Source organism: Arachis hypogaea, chromosome 15 (assembly GCF_003086295.3).
Source record: "Arachis hypogaea cultivar Tifrunner chromosome 15, arahy.Tifrunner.gnm2.J5K5, whole genome shotgun sequence".
Taxonomy (NCBI): domain Eukaryota; kingdom Viridiplantae; phylum Streptophyta; class Magnoliopsida; order Fabales; family Fabaceae; genus Arachis; species Arachis hypogaea.
Genome location: NC_092050.1, coordinates 100,357,377 through 100,369,152, shown reverse-complemented (window position 1 = coordinate 100,369,152; position 11,776 = coordinate 100,357,377). Strand labels below are relative to the sequence as shown.

The 11,776-nt window shown below is 39.9% G+C and overlaps 1 non-coding gene across 1 annotated transcript; it reads right to left on the bottom strand.

Moving 5' to 3' along the window:
- Nucleotides 1-245: 245 nt before the first annotated feature.
- On the bottom strand, nucleotides 246-352 carry LOC112753917 (small nucleolar RNA R71). Its single transcript, XR_003178278.1, has one exon. It is a non-coding gene; the product is annotated as a small nucleolar RNA R71 (small nucleolar RNA).
- Between the last annotated feature and the right edge of the window lie 11,424 nt (nucleotides 353-11,776).

Below are 11,776 nucleotides of genomic sequence, written 5' to 3'. Positions count from 1 at the left end.
ACTGTTCATTCGGAGGAAGTGTCCAAGAAGATCCCAATCAACATTTCACCACATTCCTGAGGATATGTGATACTGTGAAGTCTAATGGTGTTCATCCTGACACCTATAGACTGCTTCTGTTTTCCTTCTCACTCAAGGACAAAGCATCTAAATGGCTGGAATCCTTCCCAAAGGAGAGTTTAACAACCTGGGAAGATGTGGTGAACAAATTCTTGGCAAGATTCTATCCTCCTCAAAGAATCAATAGGTTGAGAGCTGAGGTACAAACCTTCAGGCAACAAGATGGTGAAACTCTATATGAAGCATGGGAGAGGTTTAAGGACTTGACAAGAAGGTGCCCGCTAGATATGTTCAATGAATGGGTACAGTTATACATCTTCTATGAGGGTCTTTCTTACGAATCAAAGAAGGCAGTAGACCACTCATCTGGGGGATCTCTGAATAAGAAGAAGACTATTGAAGAAGCCATAGATGTCATTGAGACTGTAGCAGAGAATGACTACTTCTATGCCTCTGAAAGAGGTAACACTACAGGAGTGATAGAGCTAAACAACGTGGATGCATTGCTGGCTCAAAACAAGATGATCACCAAGAAGTTGGCTGACCTTACCAAGAAGATGGAGAGGAACTAAATAGCAGCAATCACCACCTCATCAACAGCCCAAAAAGGAGTAAATACAGAGGCAGAGGGTGATCAGGAACAAGCCAACTACATTGAAAACTCACCTAGGCAAAACCATGATCCATACTCCAAAACTTATAATCCTGGTTGGAGGAACCACCCAAACTTTGGATAGGGAAATCAACAAGATCAAGGCCAAGATCAGAGACGTCACAACCCCAACAACAATGCAGCTCACCAACATTCCACACAGAGATCATATCAGCACCCACCTAATAACACATCTCAACATCCATACCAAAGCCAAAATGGCCCTTCTCACCCCTCCAATCTCAACTCACCATCATCCAAAGATAGACTCTCAAGGATTGAGACTCTACTTGAAGGCATATGTAAGGAAATTCAAGACAGTAAGGTGTTCCGAGAGGAAGTGCGATCCAACATACAGAATCAAGATGCTGCCATCAAGAAACTTGAGACACAAATTGGCTACCTATTTCAGCAAGCTCCCGGCCACAACCTTTGCAGCAACATTGAGCCAAACCCAAAGGAGGAGTGTCAAGCCATCACCCTCATAAGTGGAAAGAAATTGAAGGAGACCTCCGAGAAACCACAAGAGAAGGACTCAATTGGAAGGAAGGAGGAACAAGATGAAGTTCAAGTTCCCACCTCCAATTCACGTCAAAAGGGAGAAGAGCTGAAGCCATATGTTCCGAAAGTCCCATATCCTCAACAATTGAGGAAGAAGGGGGATGACAGCCAATTCTCAAGATTTCTAGAAATCTTTAAGAAACTACAGATTAACATACCCTTTGCTGAAGCCATAGAGCAAATGCCACTCTATGCCAAGTTCTTGAAGGAATTGATGACCAAAAAGAGAAGCTGGAAGAACAACGAAACTGTGATACTAACCGAAGAATGCAGTGCCATCATTCAGCATAAACTACCCCAGAAATTGAAGGATCCTGGGAGCTTCCAGATCCCTTGTATTATAGGGGAAATCACAGTGGAGAAGGCTCTATGTGACTTAGGAGCCAGCATAAATCTGATGTCTGTAGCTATCATGAGGAAAATGAGGATTGAAGAGGCCAAGCCAACAAAAATGGCCCTACAATTGGCAGACCGATCATTCAAGTTTCCTCACGGCATAGTAGAAGACTTGTTAGTGAAGGTAGGAGACTTTATCTTCTCCGCAGACTTTGTAGTATTGGATATGAAGGAAGGAGCCAAGGCTTCTATCATCCTGGAAAGACTATTCCTAGCCACTGCTGAAGCTATCATTGATCTCCAAAAAGGTGAACTTACCCTGAGACTACACAATGAGACGATAATATTCAATGTGTTTAAGGCCATGACTTACCCACAAGAACCATTGGGAGAGTGTATGAGGTTAGATTTACTGGAAGATGCAGTACAAGAGACTCTTGAAGAAGAAGAACTTGAGGGGTTAACAGAAGAGGAATCAGCATCAAGCGAAGAAGTTGCAACAACAGAGGTTCATGTTCAGGGTACACTAGAAGAGAAGAATGAAAGAAAAGAAGCACCCAAACTTGAACTCAAAGCACTGCCACCCACCCTCAAATATGCATATTTAGGAGAGAATGAATATTATCCAGTGATCATAAACTCAGCCCTCAGCCAAGAACAAGAGGAGGAACTACTCCAAGTATTACAAAAGCATAAGGATGCCATTGAATGGACCCTCACTGACCTGAAGGGAATTAGTTCGGCCATATGCATGCATAAGATACTGTTGGAAGATGATGCCAAACCATCCATTCAACCCCAAAGGAGGCTGAATCCAGTCATGAAGGAAGTGGTACAGAAAGAAGTCATGAAGTTTTGGCAGGGAGGGGTGATCTACCCGATCTCAGATAGCCCATGGGTCAGCCCCGTGTAAGTTATCCCAAAAAAAGGAGGAATCACTGTAGTCCCTAATGAGAAGAATGAACTAATCCCTACAAGGACCGTCACAGGATGGAGAATGTGCATAGACTACAAAAAACTCAATGAAGCTACAAGAAAAGATCATTTTCCCCTTCCTTTCATGGATCAGATGCTGGAAAGACTTGCAGGACATGCATATTACTGTTTTCTCGATGGTTATTCAGGATATAACCAAATAGTGGTTGATCCGAGAGACCAAGAGAAAACCTCATTCACTTGCCCATATGGAGTGTTTGCTTACAGGCGCATGCTATTTGGGCTATGTAATGCACCTGCAACTTTTCAATGCTGCATGCTCTCCATTTTCTCAGATATGATAGAAAAATTCATTGAAGTCTTTATGGACGACTTTTCAGTATTCGAAGATTCTTTTCCTAATTGCCTAAATCACCTGGCCCTGGTATTAAAAAGATGTCAAGAGACCAATTTGGTCTTGAACTGGGAGAAATATCACTTTATGGTGACAGGAGGAATAGTTCTTGGCCATAAGGTTTCTAACCAAGGCATTGAAGTAGACAGAGCTAAGTGGAACTCATTGAAAAAATACCCCCACCAAGTGATGTCAAGGCAATTAGGAGCTTTTTAAGGCATGCTGGCTTTTACAGAAGGTTTATTAAAGATTTTTCAAAGATAACCAAGCCCTTAAGCAATCTCCTTGTATCTGATACACCATTTATCTTTGATGAAAAGTGCATGCTAGCATTCGAAAACTTGAAAAAGAGGCTGTCATCTGCCCCTATCATTTTCCCACCTGATTGGAACTTGCCATTTGAACTGATGTGCGATGCATCTAATTTTGCAGTTGGGGCAGTGTTAGGACAGAGGAAAGGTAACTTGGTCCATGTGATATACTATGCCAGCAAAGTCCTCAATGACACTCAAAGAAACTATACCACTACTGAAAAGGAGTTGCTGCCAATAGTTTTTGCATTTGACAAGTTTAGATCATACCTCATTGGTGCCAAAGTGATTGTTTTCATAGATCACACAGCAGTTAAATATTTGTTTACCAAGCATGAATCAAAACCAAGACTAATAAGATGGATCTTGTTGTTGCAGGAATTCAATATTGAAATTAGAGACAAGAAAGGAGTGGAGAACAAGGTAGCAGATCACCTGTCCAGAATCCCTCATGAGAAAGGAGGAGCACATGATACAAGTGTAAATGAGTTCTTGCCAGATGAGCAGTTGATGACGGTTCATAGAGCACCCTGGTTTGCAGATATTGCCAATTTCAAGGCAATTGGGGCTTTACCTCCAGAAATCAACAAACATCAAAAAAGAAAGCTCATCCATGACGCAAAGTATTTTGTTTGGGATGAACCATATCTCTTCAAGAAGTGTTCAGATAGAATCCTGAGAAGATGTGTTTCGGAAGAAGAGGGACGAGAGGTCTTGTGGAACTGCCACAGCTCGTGCTATGGAGGCCATTTTGGAGGGGACAGAACTGCAGCCAAGGTGTTACAAAGCAGATTCTTTTGGCTCACCCTTTTCAAGGATGCCAAAGAACTAGTAAAGAACTACAACGAATGCCAAAAAGCTGGAAACTTACCCAAAAGAAATGAGATGCCACAGAATTTCATCTTAGAACTAGAACTGTTTGATGTGTGGGAAATCAATTTCATGGGACCATTCCCAACCTCACATTCAAACAAGTATATCTTGGTAGCAGTGGATTACGTTTCCAAGTGAGTGGAGGCTATTGCAACCCCAACAAATGATAGCAAGGTGGTCATGAACTTCCTCAGAAAGAATGTCTTCAGCCGGTTTGGAGTCCCACGAGCGCTCATCAGTGATGGAGGGAGCCATTTTTGTAACAGACCACTAGAAGCTCTTCTCCTAAGATACGGGGTAAAACACAAGGTTGCCATGCCTTACCACCCCCAAACAAGCGGGCAAACCGAGATATCTAACAGAGAGTTGAAAAGGATTCTGGAGAAGACTGTAGGAGCATCAAGAAAGGACTGGTCGAAAAAGCTAGATGATGCTCTTTGGGCATACAGAACGGCGTTCCAAACACCGATCGGGATGTCCCCATATCAACTGGTGTATGAAAAAGCCTGTCATTTACCACTAGAACTGGAACACAAAGCCCTCTGGGCTCTCAAGCTACTAAATTTTGACAGCATTGCTGCTGGTGCAAAAAGGGTCTTGTAGCTGCAAGAAATGGAGGAGTTTAGATCTCAAGCCTATGAAAATGCCAAGATCTATAAAGAAAAGGCAAAGAGAAGACACGACCTCAATCTGATACTCAGAAGCTTCGAAAAAGGACAGCAAGTACTCCTCTACAACTCCAAATTGAGACTTTTCCCAGGGAAACTCAAATCAAGATGGTCAGGACCTTTTCTTGTCACAAAGGTCTCGCCATATGGACACATAAAAATCATGGAGGAAAGTTCAAAGAGGACTTTCACTGTGAAAGGACAAAGGCTCAAGCACTACGTGGGCAACATGGGGGAAAACCCCAAAATGAAGTATCGTCTCAACTAATGGAGGAATCGTCGAGCTAGTGACGCTAAAAGAGCGCTTTGTTAGGAGGTAACCCAACCTAAGGTAGTTTCCTTTGCATGATCATTTCAATAAAAGTTATAAGTAGTTTTCCCTATATTGTGAGGAGCTAAGTTTGGTGTTGAACACCAAAACAATCCAAGAGTGAATGTGTAATTCTAAGTTTGGTGTTCCACCAAAGATTTTAGTTAAAATCACACTACACTTCTTCAATGGTAAGTTGCTAGCCCCAACCAATCAGGGAAACCACTTAACATTAGTTTAGTTTCTAGTTCATAGCCGTTTTGTTAATAACAATGAAGTTCTTTTCACATATTCAATATGTGTATTAGGCAAGGAACTAAGTTTGGTGTTCACACACCAAGTTAAGTTCAGAATTTCACAAGCATACATGCATGCTAACTATTTTTCAAGTGCTTTGGGAACAAGCAACTTTCAATAACTCTGTAAGAATTCAATCAATCTTCTAGAAAATAGTGCACCATCATCCAAGGAGGCAAAGAAGGATGCAGAAGCTATGGATGATGACAACAAAGGGATAGCTAGAAGTCACCACCAAAAGGTTGTATTGTTACTTGATTCCATATGAGTGCTCAAATTGGAAGTCTGAATGTACCCTTGATTTATAGTTACTCTTCAGATTAAGTCACTAGAATTTAATGTTTATTTTCTTTGCTTTCGTCACATGTGTGCTGGTCCTAGCTACCTGCTGCATTTTCACCTTGCTTACTTGTATGCTTGTCCTTTAAGTCAAATAAAAAGAGAATGTTATGAAAGATCAGAGTGGGGTTCAATTTGTGGAGTAAGTTCTTAAGCTTGTGGTGTAGTAATTACTTAGCTAAGTTGGTTCACCAACAAGGTAGGAAGGCAACTATCTGTCCTGAACCATATGCTTGAAACAAACCCCATGAGACCAGCTAAATAACAAGATCCTAATAAGAAAAAGGGAAAGAAAAATGAAAGTTGAGAAATAAAGAAAAAAGAGTAAGAAATAAGGCTAGGCACCAAGGGTTGAATCTTGAGGCATGTGTCTGTGGTGCTCCTGTGTAAGGGATATGCTTGGATGAATAAGCTCTCAGGGGTGCCTTATCACTTGGTAACTTGGGTTAACTAACCCGGGATTATCAGCTGAAAGTCCACTATCAAGAGTAACCTTTGCTACAGAACACTTAGTAACCCAAAGAGGTGCTGGACACCAAGGTCTCAAGTAAGAAAATAATAAACCATGTGCCTATGGTATGTATGTATGGGGGAAAGAGACTTGAGGGAGTAAGTCCTTAGGGGTGTCTTAACACCCAGTACCTTGGACTAACTGGTTCAGGAGTACTGACTGAAAGCTTATCTTAAAGAGTCGTCCTCTCACAAAGCACCTAGTCTAAGAACACAATTAAACCTTGAAAAGACAAAGGGATCAATAAATAAAAGTCTCATAGGGTGCAATCAAGTGAGTAATCCAGGGCATGATAAAGGTCTGAAAGCCAGTGAAGGAATGAACCTAAGTTGCTATGCATGAAACCCCATAAAACCAAGGACATGACTTCCACAATAATGACTTATTTCTCTTGTCATTTCATTCATCATTCTCATGTTTCAGTACTTGCTTAGGGACAAGCAAGCTTTAAGTTCGGTGTTGTGATGCCAGGGTATTTTGGCCAGTTTCACTGACCTTTTCTTTACTGTTTTAGGGTAGTTTCATGCATTTTCTTAGTTAATAAGCAAGTTTTGGGCAGATAATCACTTACATCTTGATTCAAGCAAACATTGTGAATTTTACATGATTTTATGAGAATTATGCATGAATTGAATGATAAAATAGATGATGCATGATCTCATGAGTTAGAACCTAGCTTTGATGCACTTTATTTGCTTGATTTCAGGACAAAGGAAGCAAGGAAGATGCCATGCTAATAGCCACGTTAGTCTAACTAACATGACCATTAACGTGGAATGGAGGCTAGCTTGCAACGTTAATAAGAAAAGTGAACACAATAACGCCTTCGTGAGCCATCATAGCCCACGTTAGTGTCCACGTTAAGTACATTAACATGGAAGCTAACGTGAAGGAAAAAGAAAGGCCAAACGTTAGTGGTAAAAGTGAATACCACTAACATTCCAAAAGATACAATTGGCCACGTTAAGAGTCACGTTAACTACATTAACGTGAACTCTAACGTGGGAGGAGCATGGAAGAGCCAACGTTAGTGACACTCACCTTTGTCACTAACGTTGGACCAAGCCAGTATTAGCCACGTTTGTTGCCACGTTAACTACATTAACATGGAAGCTAACGTGGAGGAAGGAAATGATGAGCCAACGTTAGTGACACTTACCTTTGTCACTAATGTTAGAGATGGCAATCACCACCACGTTAGTGGTCACGTTAATGCAATTAACCTGAGGCACTAATGTGGAAAGGGGCGTTTGGAGCATTAGTGACAAAGGTAAGTGTCACTAACGCTCTCAAAGCTTAGGCATGCCTACGTTAAGGGTCACGTTAGCTACACTAACGTGGACTCTAACGTAGGGAGGAAGGGCAACAAGCAAACGTTATTGGAAAAGGTGAATACCAATAACGTTTGCAAAGGACCAAGAGGCAACGTTAGTGGTCACGTTAGTGTCACTAACGTTGAAGTTAACGTGGACCATTTTGGGTTAGGAACGTTAGTGAAAAAGGTGATCATCACTAACGTTCTCGAACCCACATTTTTACTTAATGTTAACACCCCTAACGTCCTAACTAATGTCCATGCCTAACTCACTTTTTCTGCAAGCAAAGCTAAGCCCACTGAAGATGATAACTGCTTCAACTCAAAGATCCAAAGGCCTATATCCAAGACTTGAAGAGCCAACTAGAAGATCAGAAGAGTAGTATATATAGGAGTAGTTTTGAACTAGAAAAGGAGCTTTTGGGCATTGAGAGAACTACTCTCTGTAGAATTTTACTTTCTCTGCAACTTCTAGTTTTACTTTCAGAATGTATTTTCCATCTTTGCTTTCCATTCCCAGAGCTATGAACAACTAAATCCCTTTCATTGGGTTAGGGAGCTCTGTTGTAATTTGATGGATCAATAATAGTTTTCATTATTCTTCTTCTTTCTTTTCTCTTGATTTTACTAGAAAGCTTTCAATCTTCATCCAATTGGGTAGTTGTCTTGGAAAAGAAGCTATTCATACTTGGATCTCTTCGGACCTTGGAAGAGGAATGAAGAGATCATGCTAGAAATGATTTCTCATGTTGGACCAAATTGGGGTTTGGATGGATATGGTGACATATAATCCTACCAATACTTTGATTTAGGAATACACGTGGTATAACCAGTGACCATACTTCATCTCTTCTCATGAGCAATTAGACCAAGAAATTGGCTATTGATCTAGATTTGAGAGATTGGGTTGCCAAGGAATTGGAATCCAATCACTTAAGATTGCCAAGGAGATCAATGAATGCATTGATTGAGGAAGAGATGAAAATGAACTTGATCCAGAGAATACAACATCTCCTGAGCCCAATGAACTCCCCATTTATGATCTTACCCATTCTTTTTACTTTCTGCCATTTACTTTTATGTTCATTTCCCTAAATCCCCATTTAAGATTCTGCAATTTACTTTCTATCATTTACATTCCGTTCTTTATTTCCAGCATTTACATTTTTTGCCATTTACTTTCCCGCCATTTAATTTCCTGCAACTCTCAAATCAAATTCTGCTTAGCTCAACTAGAACATTCCTCCAATTAAAGTTGCTTGACCAATCAATTCCTGTGGGATTCGACCTCACTCTATTGTAAGTTTTTACTTGACGACAATTCGGTATACTTGCCGAAGGGGAATTTGTTGAGAGACAAGTTTCCGTGCATCAAACCCCTTAGCTAGTATTTAGGCTTTTGTAACAAAGGAAAACACAATGACTAGAATTAGTAGATATTTTTCTAATTATGAGTTTAAAGACGATGACTTAGCCTTGGGAAGTTCTAAGGATGGAATAAATTGAGTGGATTGGTGGAGTATTGAGGTGACAATGAATTGAGAATAATGAAAGATTGAGATTGTGGAAATTAATGTAGTGAATGTTATTGAACTTGCGAAATATGAGAAGTGATCACTGGGATTGAATTCTATACTACTGTTGTGCTATGATTGGTAAGTCGCTATGCACTTGGCGAGGACGGTGGTTAATCCCACTTGTCGAGGTTGCAGCACCGACATAAGAATGGTGGTTAATCCCGCTTACGATGAGATGTGAGGTCTGAGGCAAACTATCTCGCTCGCATCCTTTTTGGTCATAAGAGTGTGCTTGGGCACTATATCCTGTAAGAGTGTGCTAGAGCACTATATCCCACGGGCCATATATATACGTGACAGAAAGGCGACATCCTGATGAGATGTGACGGGTTGGCAGTTGAACCGACAAGTGATATCATGGCCAATAGGACAGGCATCCATCATATGAATTCTTAACTATTTGTTTGCTTTGCTTACTTGCATCTATTGCCTAAGTGTATAACATGTTTAATTCTAATCGAATTACCTGCTATATATGTATATTACTTGTGTTTTACTTGCTTACATCTATTTGTGTTTTCTGCTGGGATTGAGGAGGCTCGGTAGGCGATAGCGATGGGATCGCGTAAAGGATAGGCTGTGTGATAACGGTGATCTGTTAATTTAGAAAATTCTTAAGATTAGATAACCCTTTATGGATTTTCACTCTAAATGTTTCTAAGTCTGAATCATATGCATGCGGGAAGTTCTAGGATTGCCTTTAGCTTCCCAGAACCTTATATCTTATCTATTGGGCATTGTTACCATACTGAAAACCTTCGGTTCTCATACCATATATTGTTGTTGCTTTCCAGATGTAGGTCGCAACCCACCTCAATGAGTTTATGTGTAAAATCTGCAAAAATTAATAAATAATTAGTCAATAAGTTAAGTATTATTTAAAGAAATTAGAAACTTAAATTTTTATAGTTTAAAGAAGTACAATTACTTAAAATATGAATTTTGGAACTAATTTTAAAGAACTTAGCCCAAAATTGGGCCGAACGGGCCGAACGGGCCGAACCGAGCAAACCGGGCCCATATTGGGCCCAAGGCCCAACCTATTTTCATTTAAAGGGAGGAGCTCAGCTCTTCTTCCTCTTCATTAACACAAAACTCACGCTGGACACTCTTGGAAGGAGAAGGGAGAGTTTCCAAAACTTAACCTCACACTTAATTCCACATATCCTTTCACTCTGAGCCCCGATCACCACACCGTTTGCAGCCACACATTTGCAGTGACAAGCTCTACAAAGCCCAGTACTCCATTAGGTAAGGAAGCCATATTTTCATTTCCAATTTCTCCTCCCCAATTTAAAAAATTTGCATGTTGTGAGGTATTGAGATTTTTGAATTTTGATGTTATAGGATCCGATTAGCTTGAGAAATTAGTGAGTTTTTGTTATCTTGAGACACGGTGAAGATAAAAAACCTGCCAAATCCTAGTTAATCCATTGATTATAAGTTTTGAGTATTGATATTTGGTATATAAATGTGATAATATATGTTAGGTAATGTATATGTGAGATTGGAACTCATTAAGAGATTGGGAGCTTGTTTGAACCTTGGGTGCTGAGGTTTCGGTATTGGAGGCTTGTGACCTTGTCAATTTGGGTGTTTTTGGTTTCTCATATTTAATATGTAATATCTTGTAAAAACTTAGGCTAGATAACTATAGGATAAGTTGGGATGCATGATTGTGTTAAATGTTTAGTACCCTTAATGATAATTATTAAATTGGGTTAAGAATGAATTTGGAAATTTATGTTTATAGTGAGAATGCATTGGTGCATGATGATCTTAATGATGAATGATGAGGATGATGGGAATGAATATGCATGTGGTGGTAAATTGATGATTTTGATTATTTGATTGAGAAATTCTAATAAGAAATTGTTTAAAACTGAGGTATGATTGGTTGTGGTAGGATATAGGGCTGTGTTGCTGTGATATGGTATGTTTTGGTGTTGATTATAAGTAATAAAAACTTGGTATTGAGTTATGCTTTTGTGAAAATAAAGGTTTGATGAATTTCGTGAAAATATCGTTTTTGGCCAAACTTCGGCGAGCCATAACTCAGCTTCCGAACTCCCAAATTCTTTTAAGTTTTTCTTATATGAAAATTAGGTCCGTGAAGTTTATGCCGTTTGAAGAATAGATTAAAAATGTCTTAAAACGAGAAAATTATTCCCGTCGAAAGTTCGATGTGCAAAATTGAAATTCTGCAGCTCATGCGTGAGCATCTTTCCTATCTTTTCCTAGTGAATTGCATTCGAATTTGTGAGTTTAATCAAGATTTAAATACTTCTTGGCCACTATGAATGCTACTTTGAGTTGTGTGCAATTCTGTTTATTTCAGGTAGCTTTCGGATAGATTTGACGGAGTTTTATAGAAAAAGAGAAGAAAGTGAATGATGCTTTCAACTCTGACCTCCTTGCACTCCAATGATAATAACTTGAGCTATATAGGTTTAATTGACGTGATTTTAGTGGCATTGGAAAGCTAACTTCTGGAGCGTTCCAACGATGTATAATAGTATACACTTCTTCTCCAGCATATTTGGCCATATTGGTGCCTAACTTGGTTATTCTCAAGTTAGGTGCCAGAAGAAGGATTGAGCGTGAACTATGTGCTGCATTGGTGGCGCCTAACTTGA